The sequence below is a fragment of the Macaca fascicularis genome, chromosome 8 (genome assembly GCF_037993035.2).
Source record: "Macaca fascicularis isolate 582-1 chromosome 8, T2T-MFA8v1.1".
NCBI classification, from domain to species: Eukaryota; Metazoa; Chordata; class Mammalia; order Primates; family Cercopithecidae; genus Macaca; species Macaca fascicularis.
Window position 1 is genome coordinate 143,275,485 of NC_088382.1, and position 16,180 is coordinate 143,291,664.

The 16,180-nt window shown below is 45.1% G+C and overlaps 1 long non-coding RNA gene across 2 annotated transcripts in view; it reads left to right on the forward strand.

Moving 5' to 3' along the window:
• The window catches only part of LOC102128767 (uncharacterized), a 70,634-nt gene that overhangs the window by 4,812 nt on the left and 49,642 nt on the right, over positions 1 to 16,180 (forward strand). The window lies entirely within an intron of this gene.

Consider the following 16,180-nt stretch of genomic DNA (forward strand, 5'->3'; position numbering starts at 1 on the left):
TCCTGCCTGGGTGACAGAGTGAGACACTGTCTAAAAAAACAAACAAAAAAAGAGCCCTGACACCCTGACATTCAGAAGAAACGTGCAGGCCCCACCCATGGAAGGCAGAAGGGTCTGTTCCCTGGTGGTGTCTTCCTATAGCACAGACAGGAGGAGAACAGTGACTCATGGGCGAGTCTCTGAAACATGACTCTTAAGTAATACTTAAACTTCCACCCCATGCAAATTGAGCCAAGTCAGTCAGGCTGCCCTCTGACTCAGATGTTGTTCCTGAAGGGGAGCTCGAAGCCATGGTTTCTGCTGGAGCTGTCACTCGTGGGTGGGGAGGGGAGTGATGACAGACTGCATCCGAAGAAGTCTATTTTGTAATTGTACCTTACCAAATTCAGCCATTCAACAGAATCATTATCAAAATGTAGACCATAAGAGCGTCTACCCTGAGTGAGTCTACTCTTTGGATGCAGTTTTAGGCTCTGGGATATTCAAATATTATAAAGTATGCATTTTTTTCATGCCCTCCTGAAACACGACTTTGGCGATTCCAGTGTGCTATGTGGATGTGAGAAGGACAAGTGAGCTGACAAGTGAGGGGGAGATGGGACCTCAAACAGCAGGAAGAGCTCCTGGATGCTGTCAGGGCAGAGGGCTCTGAGTCACAGAAGACGGGTCCCTAGTCAAACCTGTACTGGTCAGGGGAGGCTTCTTGGAAGAGTAGATTTCTAAGTTGATTTCCCTCCCACAGAAAGGAATTATTCGGGAAGAGAACAGAGCACACGCATAGACCTGGAGGTAAGAAAGCCACAGGGTTTGGGGGAAGTGTCCCACATGGCTGGAACGTGAAGTGAAAGTGGAAAGGAGTGGGAGGGGCAGGAATGGTGAGCTGGGGGTGGGCTCCAGGTCTACCCAGTCCTTCTTCAGCATTCCACCTCCTGGTGGCAGGTCCTTTCTACTGGAGACAGACTGAAGAAGGTACTTGACAAGGCCAGATTGCATTGCCAAAAGAACACTCCAGCAACAATGGGTGGTGTGGGATGGGAAGCGAAGAGGCAGTGAGGCTAATTCTGGAGAGTGGAAAGCAAGATAGGCCACAGCTGCGATAATCCAGGAGGGAGAAAGGGCCTGAACTAAGGAGGTAGTAATGGGCGCAGAACAGATGAGGTTGGGAGGTAGGCATTACTTAACGCATTTACAGAGAAGAAAAGTGGTTTTTGGAGAAAATAGCAAACTTATTCACAGTCACACCATTAAATTAGATTATTTTATTCTTATTCCTATGGTCTTTGGAGAGAAGGATGTAGAAAAACCTAATCAAAGAGGCAGAAAGGAACTGAAAGGAAAAATAAATATGATTTCATCAACAGAAGCGTGAATTCATCAGTGCATCCACAGGTTTATTGAGAGACTTCTCTGTGTGTCATAACAAAATAGGGGAGATCAGTGCATGTAAAACTAAACCCAGTCTTTGGCTAATCCCATTTCTGACTCAATCTCCTCAACTACCTAAGATTTAATTATTATTTTCATGCTGTCCTATTTCTGTCCTAATAAAGAGGGCAACGTTGTCTGTGCAAAGGATTTTTTTTTTTTTTTTTGACAGAGTCTTGCTCTGTTACCCGGGTTGGAGAGCAATGGTACAATCTCAGCTCACTGCAACCTCCGCCTCCTGGGTTCAAGCAATTCTCTTGTCTCAGCCTCCTGAGTAGCTGGGACTACAGGTGACTGCCACGATGCCTGGCTAATTTCCGTACTTAGAGTGGAGAGGGGGTTTCACCTTTTTGGTCAGGCTGGTCTCGAACTCCTGATCTCAGGTGATCCACCCGCTTCGGTCTCCCAAAGTGCTGGGATTACAGACGTGAGCCACCACACCTGGCCTGTGCAAAAGTTTAACATAAATGAGTTTCCCTGTAGAAACAGAAAGTCCCTCTCCCCAGAGGTCTTCAAATGATTATGAATTATAAAATTCTGATATTCCCTTGACTCTAGAATCTTTTTTTTTTTTTTTTTCCTAGATAGTAAGATATTTGGAGATAAGCTTCTGGAGTAGCAAGCTGGATGTAAGGATGGAAGCCGCTATTCATTTTGCTAGTCATTACTTTTTAATCTCAATATACTTGCACTTCTAATTGGCATCATAAAATGTCTCTGGAGACAGAGAAGCCCAAAATACTTACTAGCTATCATTGTCCTGGATACAAAATAATAAGCTGAAAAAAACTTGTTTAAAAAATATTCTTTTCTTTAAGTGGTAAAGTCCATTAAAATACATGGAAAGGAGCTCTCATTTCATACACGCCATCTATGAGCCAGATGTATTGCACATATTGCTCTGAAAATGATTCTCAAAACAGGATTCTAAGAGAGACAATATTGCTCCCATTTTGAAAGGACAAAATTGAGGCTCAAGAGATTTGAGTGACATACTCAGAGTCAAGCTGTTGTAAAGTAGACCAATGTGACCCCAGAGCAAATGCTCTACTCGTGACACTCTACTCATTTCCGAACAGGGCCACTGTCACATGGTAGGTTGTTGGTTTATGTGTTTAGCAGTACTGGAGAAATCTAGGTAGGATACAAGGAAGGAGCCACTGGTCATTAAATGGTAGAATGGATAGATAAGTTATAGATGGTTGCTATCATTTAGACATTTGTCTGCCAAGCCTCATGTTGAAATGTGATCCCTAGTATTGAAGTTGGGGCCTAAAGAGGTGTTTGGGTTGTGGGGGTGGACACCTCATGAATGTCTTGGTGCTGTCCTCTTGGTAATAAGTTGCTTTACTAGTTCCTGCAAGAGATGGTGGTTAAAAAGAGCCTGGCACTCCCGCATCCCTTAACCCTTGCTTCCTCTCTCGCCATGTGATTTTTGCACAGCCAGCTCCCCTTCCTCTTCCACCATGAGTGGAAGCAGCTGGAGGCCCTCACCAGAAGCAGATGCCAGTACCATGCTTCTTGTACAACCTGAAGAACTGAGTCAAATAAACCTCTTTTCTTTATCAATTATCCAGCCTCAAGTATTCCTTTATAGCAATGCAAAATGAACTAAGACAATAGCCTTTGCTTATTATTTTGATTATAACTACAGGTGTTTGCCACAGCTATTTCCTTGCTAAAAGTTTTGTACCGTTGTGTTGTTTTACTGGTATATCTCTATCATTATAATTATTAATAATGTGCTAGACATTGTAATATTAACAATTACAAAGATTTTTTTTTAATCTGGCAAAGACGGTCTCTTTCTATTGTAACAAACTCTTTAAAGCAGGTATTACAGTTTCATCGAAATAATAAGGAACCTGAATCTCAGAGATGCCAACTGATTTGGCCAGGGCCACACCGTTTGAATACAACTCTCTATTCTGGGAGCTTATGTCTTTTGCAATGTCAAGAGAAACTGAATATGAACTTTCCTCCCATGATGGCAGGAAGATGAATGAAGTAACCCATTAGTTGTCCTTTAAGCCTTTGTTCTCTAAAAGTAAGATGGTGGCAGTCCAATGACAGTTTCCAAATCATAAAATTATGTCTAAAGATCAGACATGGACCTGAGTTACCAGAGCAGAACCCGAGTGGGATACTGATGTTAGGAGTGAGAATCCATGGAAGCAACTTCTTGTAACTTTTCTCCACTTAAAGATGACTCTTATAGCCTTCTCATAGAGGAATACCCTCTTCTGCAGGCCAGAAGGGCCTTCACCTCCCTCAGTGCTGGCCCAAGGTCCATGGTCAACAAGAAGCCTCCCTTTTCCTGACTTCCCACCTCCTGCGGTGGCCAGTCCTATCAAGTCCAAGTTGAGATGACTGGGTCCAGCCTGCTCTTCTGCCCCTTGCCCCACCCCGTCACTGCCCTAGTTCAGCTTCACGTTCCTCCTTGAGCCTCTGACACACTAACTTATCTTCCCCAAGCTGCCACACTCATCCTTTTTAATAGGGTGTTTTTAGTCTTATATTCGATAAATACACACTCATTCTAGAAAATGTGGAAGGTACCCCAAAAATCATTTCAAAGGAAAAAACAAAATCAGATTTTGGATAATTTCCTTCCAATTATTATGACAGGAACATCGTTGTGATAGCTAGAATTATAAGTTATCAGTTGCTACTAGGGCAGGAGGCCACTGGAGCCCAGAGAAATAGGAGCTAAGAGGAGGAAGGCAGATGAGAAACCGAGTCATCCTTCCCCACCTCCCCCACCCACAGGGAATCAAGACGTGAGGCATTATAGTTAAATGTTTTCTTCTATGTACAGCCAGAGTGTCCCTAAAACCAGAAGGAACTCTCAGTGGAAAACTATTATTGGTTCAAAATATTTTCTTGAATCCATCCATGCAAGAAGACTGTACTTCCCACTGATACAACGTTTGACCATGTGATTTGCTTTGGCCAAGTCAAATTTAAGTGCAATTAATATGTATCAACCCCAATGGATATTTTAAAATTTTCTCTTTTTCTTCCCACTGTCATGAGGCAGGTTTGTGCTGGATAGGGGCTGCTCCTTCGTCCTGGAATAAAGAGGTGTGGAGCAGAGATGTTGCCCATGTGCATCTTGAGATGAATGTGATTGCAAGCAAAAGATAAAATCTTAGTTGCTGCAATCCACCAAGCTTCTAGGGGTCATTTGTTCCTTCAGCATAAGCCTAAGCTAACTGATACACCTCTGTGGATGGCTGAGTCAGTCATGCAAAGTGGTTACCCTCAGAAGATCTAAAAGCCGAGGACTAAGAACATTAAAAATAAAACATTAGTATTATTCAGTTCAAGCAGACATGGTGACATGGTTGTGGTGGTGATGATACAGGAGTAAAACATGCTGGGAGAGAGCTGCTCTTGTTAAAGAGGTGGTTACTTTAAAGAGGACCAAGAAGATGAGATACACCATTAACAATGTGAGCCACCATTTATATGGTGTTTCCCGTGTGCCAACAGCCCTGCACAGTGAGATTACAGGCATTATATCATTTGATCCTTCCCCAAGTTCTAGAAGGGGGATGTCCATGATGAGCAACATTTTAAAGCTCTGGAAATTGAAGCTTAGGGAAGTTAGTAACTGACACACTCATGTAGCTCATACACAGTAGAGCAGTAATTCGTGTCCAGGTCTCTCTGACTCCAGCGTCTACCTACTCATAAAGGTTGGATTCCTGGTCAGGTTACCTGCAGGGATGCCCATTAAATGGTAGCTCCTGACCAGGACCTTGTGGGGAGGGAGGTCACAGCAGGCAAGGTTTGTTAGAGCAAATTGCTCTACTGGCCGACCCAGAAAGCACTCGTTGTCCATCTTTCATTCTGAGAGAAACCCCTCAAAGCAAAGTTTGGTGGGTTTGTCACAGTTGCCAAGGTCTAGCTCTGAACTACAGGAGAGGCAAGAAGCTCCAGAAATTTAAATGATATCCACTCATGTTCTCAAGATATTTTTGAGATTGTAAAAGGAAATCATTATCTATGAATTATAATCAGTTGGAGTGTGAGTGGAAGGACTCCAACTGGAGCTTGTTTTTGCGAGAGAGAGAGAGAGAGAGAGAGAGAGAGAGAGAGAGAGAGAGAGTGTTACTGGGAAGCTACCGAGGCAGTTCCCAGAACCAGGGATGGGAATATGGCAGGACTTGGGAATAGGAACATCAGAAGCCAAAGCCTGAAAAACAGCGGGATTCTTTCTAACCTACTCTTGGCGCTGCTTCTTTGGAAAATAGCTTCTTTCTTTTCTGTTTCAGCCTCACCCAGCTGCCATCAGCTCTCAAACTCTCACATCTCATATTTCAACCACCTGGAAAGGGTGGTCTCAGTTTCTTTTCCAGTAACCCTGTGGAAAAGACTTCGATGTGGTGCAATCTGATTCAGGGGTCCATATCTACGTGGTGGACAGTAGCCTGGCTTGTGGTCATGTTGCCCACGTGGCAGCGTTTATGTTACTGAGTTCATGAAATGGAAGGTTCCAAATGAACAGCTGAGGATGGGGTGGGCAACTCCATAAAGGTTCAATTGACATGTACACCAGAGACTATTTGGACCTAACAGAAAATAATTTGAGCCAAACCCAAAGATTCCTGTCTTCCAGAGGCAACAAACTGGAATATCCTAGTATGTTTCTTTATTATTACTGTTATTAATTTTTTTATTATTTGAGGCTGAGTCTCACTGTGTCTCCCAGGCTGGAGTGCAGTGGTGCAATCTCAGCTCACTTGCAACCTCTGCCTCCTGGGCTCAAGCGATCCTGCCTCAGCCACCTGAGTAGCTGGGATTACAGGCGCCTGCCACCACACCCAGCTAATTTTTGTAGTTTTAGTAGAGATGGGGTTTCCCATATCGGTCAGGCTGGTCTCGAACTCCTGACCTTGTGATCCACCCGCCTCAGCCTCCCAAAGTGCTGGGATTACAGGGGTGAGCCACTGTGCCCGGACTATTATATTTTTTGAGTACAGTGTTGTACTACATGGTTGAAACTGTATGGCATATACTAAGTTAAAGCATAGTTAGCAGAGACAAATTCTAGGCCTTAGGTTGAAGATGACATGAAGAAGGTTTCACTGTCAGAGGCTATTCAGTACCAAGGGGTTCATTTGTTTTTCCAATTAAAGACCAGACCCAACGCACAATGTAAAAACTAAAGTCGCAGCACACGTGCTTATGCCAAGGGATCACTTTAACACAATGAACTTAGCACGCTCTTCCCCTGGCTGATTCTTTGTTGCTCTCAGCTAAAATCCTAAGTTCTCGACACGGCAAACACGGTCTTTTGTCACCTTGCCCTTAAGCCCTGCTTCGGTCTGAAACTCTAGGCAGATTCATCTGACTGAAGCGTGCTCACTGATTCGTTGACTTACTTGTTCATTCATCACACATTTATTAAGATAGGCAGTGCAGATACAGAAATGAGTAAGACTTCTTTTTGCTTGAGAAGCTCACAGCCTAACAGGGAAGGAAAATGAGTAATCAGGAAATATCTGCAAGGTGACAAATACCAGGATAAAGGAAAGCCCAGGGTGCTTGCAGCCATGCAAACCCTTGAAGAACTTGCAGGGGTTTTCAGTGGGGAAGTGAGGAAGGTGTAATTGTAGTTGCCTCACAGAGCAATAGCTAGTATATATATCACGGTCTTTTGCTGTTCCAATTTTTTCAGGAAACTGGCACCAAAACTTTAGTGCCAACTCTCCTATGGGCTGGCCCTCCTCTTTGCTGTCCATTTCTACAGTGTCCTCAGTCCCCAGTAGAGGAAGTGTCATGGAAGAAAGGAACATCTTTGCTTCATAGTCACTGTCACCCCCTGCTCTCCTGGGCCTGTTCCAGCTCGTGCTGCCCACAGGGTTGGCGTCAACCCGACTGTTTCCTCCAGCCCGCCCCTCGCAACCCTGCACCCCATTTTCAATGCTCACCAATATTGCTACGTGTAATGAGTCAGGCCTGCCTGCCACACTCCTGGGCTGTTATGCCATTGTCAAAATTGACATCTCACATTTCCAGTTGTTGAGTTGGCTTCTGCGTGTGTAATTGCAAAAAAGATCTTCCTCCTTTTGGGTTCACTGCTGATTTAATCCTAGAGTCACAATAAGAAAATGCGTCCAGTCAGTGAAATTAATTTTGGAGAACATTTAGTGCCTCTGCCGAGGTGTTTGTGCAGAGATCTTTCTGAGTGTAGCAGAGAAAAGAGAATCCTGATTCTCAGATTGAGTGGTTAAGTCTCAGAGTCAGGCAGGTTCCTGGACTTCAACATTAGGTGGGAGTGTGTGTGCATGGTCTGTTTTTGGATGTGTGCACATCTCTGTGTGTCCATGCATGTGTGTGCTTACATAGATACCTGTGGGCCTGAGCACTGGCTTGCATGTAGGTGATTCTGCACGCACAAGGGATTTAGGAAGGCGAGAATTCATTCACTCATACATTTATTTACCAGTAGCAAAAGTACATTGGACGACTACTCTGTACCAGGTTTTATGTTTAAGTGTTGGGGATTTAAAAATGTAACTTGAGATTTCTACCCTCAAGCAACACACAGTCAAGAGCAGGTTTTCTCAGCTTAGCACTATTGACATTTTGGATCAGTGAATCCTTTGCTGGGGACGGGGGTTTGTTTTGGGCACTATAGGATGTTTACCAGCATTCCAACTCTCTACCCACTTCACACAAGTAGGAAACTAACCCCCTACCCTGCAGGTGTGGCTATCAGAAATGCCCCTTAGAGAATCCCAAATGTCATCTAGGGGGCAAAATCACCCCCAGTTGTGAAGCACTGTTATAAAAAATGTTGAAGCAGGTAAGTTTGATAAGGTAAAGGGAGTCAGGTTTAAAGGAGATCTTCACCGATGCTTGGGAGCTAAGAGAAGACGGGGTAAGGAAGCACGGGAAGGTTGAAAAGGAAGATAGTATCATCACAGGTGACTATAGCCAATTGGCAAGCCAAGCTCCAGACACAGGGTTCCTCTGTAGATGGTAGGACAGGACAAGATGGGATGGAACAGTGCTGGGCCTGAGTAAAGACAGAGCGGAGTTGCTCACTGGGTACAGGGTAGGGCCCATCTCATGGAAACTCAAATATCAGGTGTTCGCATTCAAGGTGGGCCCTGGAGTGGGGTGTGAGTGCAGGGCACACGGAGAAGAAGGGAATGAATTCACATTATGCAATCACAGGAGAAGGAAAACCAGAGAGGGAAGGGAACCCCGCTGTTCTTCTGAGATGGACTTCAAGTGAGCCTCAAGGGGATGGATAGGTATGCTTTTGGCCATCATCTGACAGTGTTGTCGCGCACAGCACCTGCATGGCCTCCACTGATGAGTGGAGAGCACGTGGCTCTTAGGAGGTGGCCATTAAGCCAGAGGTGGGTGATATACTTTGGCTATTTGTCCCCACCCAAGTTTCTTGTTGAATTGTAATCTCCAGTATTGGAGGTGGATTCTGGTGTGAGGCGTTTGGGTCATGGGGGTGGATCCCTCATGAACCGCTTGAGCCATCCCTTTTGTGATAAGTGGGCTCTCACTCTGAGTTCACACGAGATCTGGTTGTTTAAGTCTGTGTCACCTTCCCCCACACTCTCTCTAGCTTGCTCCTGCTTCTGCCTTGTGACACGCCTATTCCCCCTTTGTCTTCCACCATGATTGAAAACTTGATGAGGCTTCACCAGAAACTGAACAGACACCAGCACCATGCTTCCTGTACAGCCTGCAGAGCCATGAACGAATTAAACTTCTTTTTTTTATAAATTACCCAGTTGCAGGTATAGCAATGTGAGAACAAACCAAAACGATGGGGCTGAGCAGATTCCAAATCTCCCAGCCTGGATGCTGGTGGAGATTTCTGCTTCCTTGTGCGAACTGTGAGATAAGGATTGCCTGATGACAGAGGGCTGGAGAATTGCCATCACGGCCTGCTGCGTATTCATCCTCTGCTTGGGGCCACAGAGTTGCTATTTTAGGTTCTCTGTCTGCCTCCCATCTGTTTCCACCCAGAAGGCTGCAGGGCGACCCCTCCCCATTGCTTCCTGAGAGTGCTTCCTGTTTTCTAAATGCTCTGGCAATGACATCACACCAGGGTGGTTTGATCTCAGGCCCATGAAGGTCACACCAATAGCAGAGGTCACATCAACTGGGGGCTGGGGCAGGTGTCACCTGTCAGTCACTGGGGGAAAAAGGTGGGTCCTTGGAAGGAGCCCAGCAGGCAGAAAGGACTGGATTTCCTCTGTTTTGATTTTCCTCTTTTTAACATGAAGATGTCTGTGGTTATAAAAAGAAGGTAATGCATGACTCCTCCCCGTGCCCCCAGTTGTGAGTGGGCTCCATCTACTTGAAATGCCACTTTTGATTTATATTCCATAGATGGGTTTGGATGAGTGCAGGTGGATTCCTCAAGGAGATCCCACAGACTTAGAGGAAAAGTTCCCCTTCCTTATCCCAAAGTCCCAGTGCTCCTGTGGGCAGGTGAGGTAGGTCTAAGGTCCGTGCCGGGGGCTCCGTGAGGGTTCTAGTGGGCGGTCGGTTCTAGGGAAAACTGACCCCTTGGAGCTGCTAAGAGCTGCACAGTTCACTCTGCTCAGAGCAACAAAGCGGGAGGATCCCATAGGCCTGCGAGATACACACACAGTCTGTGCAGGGCAGAGGGCAATATGGCCCCCCTGTCTGTCTGCCTACCTGGGACCAAAACTGTGCCTGGCACATTGCGGATGCTCAGACGACGTGACGACATTGCACTAGACAGACCCAACTGATCTAGTCTAATCCAAGTCACTAACCCCTTGTGTAATCTTGGAAGAGCCTCATTGTTCCCAGCTGTAAAGTGGGGGATCTTACTAACATCAACCTTGGACTGTTTTAAAGATTAAATGAGAAATGGACATAGACAATCTTTATGAACTTTAACAAAAGATTAGAAAGCTGCCTCTCAGTTGCTACTGTGCACCTCTTCCAAATGTTAATTTAGAGTCTGAACATGACAGTTTCCCCACGGGAATTGCTCAATTCTAATAGTTTTCTCTGCTCTACAAACATACATTATCTGCCTAGGGCCTGGTAAAGCTATTTTCATCTTGAATGAAAAAAGTTAGAGCTTGTAAATATTTTAATTTTTTTCTGAAGTGGCCTTTGTGTTAATATGGGTTGTTCTGAATGTATTAGAATGTCAGTATCTGGAGACAACGTATGGAAAGGGAACAAGCTGGTAGGGAGGGAGCAGAATTTGTTTTTCGCAAGTCAGACTGTTTAGTTCCCTGCTATTCTCCTTAGTTATTGGCTAACAACGTTTTCAAATCTCTAGTATGTCCTAGCAATACTTGAGGGAATCAGGGCTCTAGTTTTAGGCTCTCCTGAGGCTGAAATGGTGGTTAAGGAGGGAGTCAGAGGGTATATTGCAGCTTCTTCTTGCTGCTGTAACAAATGACCATGAACTTAGTGGTTTGAAAGACACAAATTCATCTTTTTACAGTCCTGCAGGGGAAAAATCTAAAATCATGGTGTGGGCAGAACCACATTCCTCCTGGATGCTTTAGGGGCAAATCTGCTTCCTTCCTTTTTCCGGCCTCTAGGGGCAGCCTGTCTTCCTTGGATCATGGCCACGTCACTCTAACTTTATTTCTGTTTCTCTGACTTCGGCCCTCCTGCTTCCTTCTTATAAGGTCCTTTGTGATGACACTGGGCCTATCCAGATAATCCAGGGTAATTTCCTATTTGCAAAGTCCCTTTGTGTTATGTACTGAACGCTTGTGCTCCCTCAATATCCGTATGTTGAAGTCCTAACCCTCAATGTGAGGGTCTTTGGAGATGGGGCCTTTGGGAGGGTTAGTGTTTACACTGGATCGTGAGAGTGGGCCCTCACAAGGGGATTAGTGGCCTTGTGACAGCAAGCACAGAAAGAAGACCACGTAAGGATGCAACAAGAGGAGAGCCAGCCATCTGCAAGCCAGGAACAGAGGGCTCTGGTGGGTGGTCAGTTACAGGGAAACCTGCCCTCTTGGAGTTGCTGAGAGATGGACAGTTCACTCCACTCAGAGCAACAAAGAAGCAGGACCCCATAAGGCTGGGAGATACACACGCAGTCTGTGCAGAGCAGAGGGCCACATGGTCTTTATATCTGTCCGCCTACGTGGGACTAGAACTGTGCCTGGCATATACCAGGTGCCCAGACAGCTTTGCATTAAATGGAGCCAACCGATCTTGTCTAATCCAAGTCACCAACCCCTTGTGTAATCTTGGAAGAGCCTCACTATTCCCATCTCTAGAGTGGGCATCTTTTTTTTTTTTCCAATCGATATTTTATTTACAAGCTTTATAGTAAATGCATTGCCTAAATTCAGTTGAATTTCAATCCTTAAATACTAAATATATATTTTTATTGGTATCTACTACAACCAACCTGAGATCGATAACCCAAAAAGCAGAACCTTATTTCTGTGAGTAAATAATCTTCAAAAGCTTCAGGGATACTGATTTTGCTGAAAAAAATCTTACAAAAAAGAAAAATAAAACAGGTTGATAGAATTAGTAAAAATTTGTATACAGATGTTTTTAAAACTATAAAAGAGTATCATGAACAGGCATACACCAATAATTTTGAAACCTATATTAAACACATTAATTTTGGAAAAAAATGTGAAAAGCCAATACTGACACAAGAAACAAAAAACTTAAATTTATAAAACTATGAAATACATTGAAATTAAATATACAACATCCTCTCTCTCCCCTCTAAAAACAAAAAGTGGGCATCTTAATAACTTCAACCTTGAACTGTTGCTACCAGAAACTGAGTCAGCTGGCACCTTGACCTTGGACTTTCCAGGCTCCAGAACTAAGAAAAAACAAATTTGTTTTTAAGCCACCCAGTCCATAGTGTGTTGTTAAGGCAGCCTGAGCAGACTAAGACACCATGGAAGGCCCCATAGTCACAGGTTCTGATGAGGCATTAGGACATGTACATCTTCAGGTGGCCTTTATTCAACCTCCCATGGGGCATTGCTTGGGCAGGTAGCCTGGCCCAGAGAAGCTTCTCCCAGCATTAAAGTGGGAGGTCTCAGGCTGATCCGCACTAACGGGGATCTCACTTCACCACATCTTGCTTCTATCCCTGGCCTCCATGTCTCTGGAAAGAGTCTCAGAGACAAAGAAGTCCTTGTTCATTCTTCTGCTCACTGAGGTGGAAACCCACATGCCTGGGAGATGCTTGGTTTGTGCGGGGCAGAGAGCCACACGGTCTTCATCCCTGTGTCCTCTCCAACCCCGGGATCAAAACTGTGCCTGGCACATACCAGGTTCTCAGACTCCCACCAGGTTGGAGTCAGGCACAGGCTATGAGGTGAATCCTCTGAGGGCTCCAGTGTAAAATTTGGGGGCCGGGTACTCTCATACTTCACCCCCACCCAGCTCTTGCCATCTTTCCATCGTTCACTTATTCATATATTTATCTGATGGATATCATTGGGTGCCTACTCTGTACTAAGCACTCTTCTAGGGGCTACAGATACATCAGTGAACCAACCAGGTGAATAATAAATGTCTGTGCCATAAGCACACGTATCAGTGACAGCCCCCACTTTGAAGTTCTTAGCTCCTCTCATCACCAAGAAATGGAGACTGATGAAAAAGGCACCAAAAAAAAAAAAAAAAAAAAAAAGAAAGAAAGAAAAAGAAAAGAAAGAAAGAAAACATAAAAAGAAAAAAGCCAAACAGTTCTTTGTTTCCCAAGGTCTCCTTGCAACTCGGGCCACCAATCCTCTTCCACGCAGACCCAGCTTCCTGCACCCTCAACGCTTCCTGCGGAGAGCTCATTCTAACCCACAAACCTGACCCTGCCGGATCCTTGCTTCAAAGGCTCCCCATCATGGGCAGCACAGAGTCTGCAGTCCTGGGCAAAGTCAAGGTCGCCATGGCTAAACCTCTGCTTCCCTCCTGAGGCCCCCACTTCTGACTCATTTTTCTGCATCCCCATGGCACCTCATATTTTATCTCTGCTATGGCACCTCTCCTTCAGCAACACCGGGACTCTGAACTGCTGATACAGAAAGAGCGCTCCAGGACTGTCCTCAGCATCTGTGCTCACATCCTCTGGCAGGTTTCTCCTACCAAGCTGCTGGGCTGTGGAAGGTTCACCTGACCCCCGAGTTAGGGTCCTGGTTTGCTGCATCATGGGCTTCATCAGGGGCTGAGTTTGCTGGTGAATAGTCCTTGATGCCATGGGGTCTGGAGTCAGCAAGACCTAATATGTAGACCAGATTCCATTCCTGACTGGCTCAGATGGACAAACCACTTCAACTTCTTCACCTAGGAAAAGGGAATGATGATCCCCATCTCTAATGAACCTTAGGGACACTGTATCCAGCCACGTTTTCTATTTTTGAGCAAATGAGGTCAATTTCCTCATCTCTGCAATGGGAAGCATGAAAGAGCTCTTGGGATGAATGGAGCTAATATGAACACAATGCGGGACACATGGAAGGTGCTCCATAGATGAAAGTTATGATTGCATAATTATGCTTGTTGATCTCAGGGATGTTCTGTATTTTGCCATTCATCTGAGACTCTACAAGCAAAGTGTTCAACGGCCACAGCAGAAACTACTCTGGTTGTGCCTGAAATAACAAGACAATCTCCCTGTGTCTGAGTTAGCACTGGTTATATGCATATTTGTCTTTTTATATTTCTGCAAACTCTGAGTGAAGAGATGGATTTCTTTCTCAGATAGCATCTAAACAACCACCTGGTAGCCAGAATTTGCCCAATTTGAGCTCATCAAACATATTCATTCTCAGGATCCTTTTCCATTTGAATTCAACTGTCATTCACAGACACCCTCCGGTGCTCCGGGCTGTTTGGTAGACTTTGCATGCCACGTGGATTTCACACTGGTGACCGCCGGCAGGTCAGGTGTTAGTCTCATCATCTGACAGGGGAGGAAATGGAGCCATGGACAGATGCTCATTCCACCAGACCTGGCCTTCCAGAGATGAGTGAGGGCAGAGATGGGGCCCGAGGAGACTGCAGACAGGCATCGCTGGGTAAAATCCTTTGCTGCTCTTTGTCTGATGTCAGAAACACAGGGAAGCCTGGATCAGGGGCCCACAAGAGCATATTTTCCGGGTAGGAGAGTGATTTTGGTCTCCTCACTTTTACAACTGCATAAAATGCATCTGTTTCCTCTCCTTGGTGATCGTGGTTTTCATTTCTTTTTTGAAAATGCTTCTGGAGCAATAGCTATTTGATAAGATTCATTGCTGGAATGAAAACTCCAAGGAGGTGAAATTAGAAAATATCTTCTGGGCTAGAGTGGAGTTTCTTGCAATAGAGCTGGCCTGCTGGGGTTTAGTGGATGAGGAAGGGACACAGTGGAGACCCCCAGCTCCATTCACAGCTGGCATTGGCACAGAGTCCTTGGCCTCCCTGCCACACACACACACACACAATCTTACAAAAGTTGCATTTTCATCTCTCCTATTCTCAGGCTTTTGTTTTGAGAGATGATGGGAGGCCATAGTTGTACACAGATAGCAACTGTCTTGAAACAAAGACACTGTATAATCCTGAGCAGAGAAATGGTGGCTGACCTTTAGAAGAAAGGAAGAGGCATGAGCAGAGCGAAGCCTCTAGAAGTGGGTGGGTGGACAGATCAATAGAAATTGAAGGGCATAGGCTGTCAAGCTGGACTTGCAGGTTTGGGTCCTGCTGCTCACCTCCCTAGAGGTATGACCTTGGGAAAGGTACTTACCTTTCTGTGTCTCAGTGAACTCATCTGTGAAATGGGGTTAACGATAATAGCATCTGACTCATCACATTACGGAGGACTGAATATGAGAAAGTTTAGAAAAAGGAACCTGTTTAAAGCAATGCCTGACATATAGCAAGTGTCAAGAAAATGTGAACTCTTATTACAAGTGAATTAACGTATCTAAGTAAAGCTGACAAGAGCAAAGAACACTGAGGCCTAGAAGGGTTTGTCGTTTGTGTAGTCTCAAGATGACTCTTGAAAGAATATCTATGGTGCATCTCCACTTCTGGACAGTCAGAGGGAGGATGTAGGAGGGGTATATTATTCTATTTCCATAATGCTGTAAAGAACTGTCAACGGCTGGATAATTTACAAAGAAAAGAGAGGTTTAATTGACTCACAGTTCAGCATGGCTGGGGAGGCCTCAGGAAACTTACAATCATGGTGGAAGGGGAAGAGAAAGCAAGGCACTTTCTTCATAAGGCGGCATAAAGGAGAAATGCCAAGCAAAGCGGGGAAGAACCCCTTATAAAAACATCAGATCTCATGATAACTCACTCACTATCATGAGAAGAGCATGGGGGAAACCGCCCCCATGATTCTATTACCTCCACCTGGTCTTTCCCTTAACACAAGGGAATTATGGGAATTATGGAGGTTATAGGGATTATAATTCAAGATGAGATTTTGGGTGGGGACACAACTAAACCATATCAAGGTGGGACGTGGAGTCTGCCTCCAGGGACCTTGCCTACATGAGAGGAAAGGTCAAGTGTAGCCCAGGTGGAGAGGATAAGGTGTCGAAGTTTTTTAGCATACTCTAGACTGGTATAAAATGGGGCCCAAATCCTGGCATTCATAACAGTATGTTATTTAGAGTGGGAAGGGGCCTTTGCCAGCCTTTAATCCAGCTTCTTCTTGTTTTCTATTTTAGAGCTGAGGCGATAGACTCAGAGGTGCTAAGGGACTTGTGCAGAGACACAAAGCTTGTGGATGGTCACAGGCAGC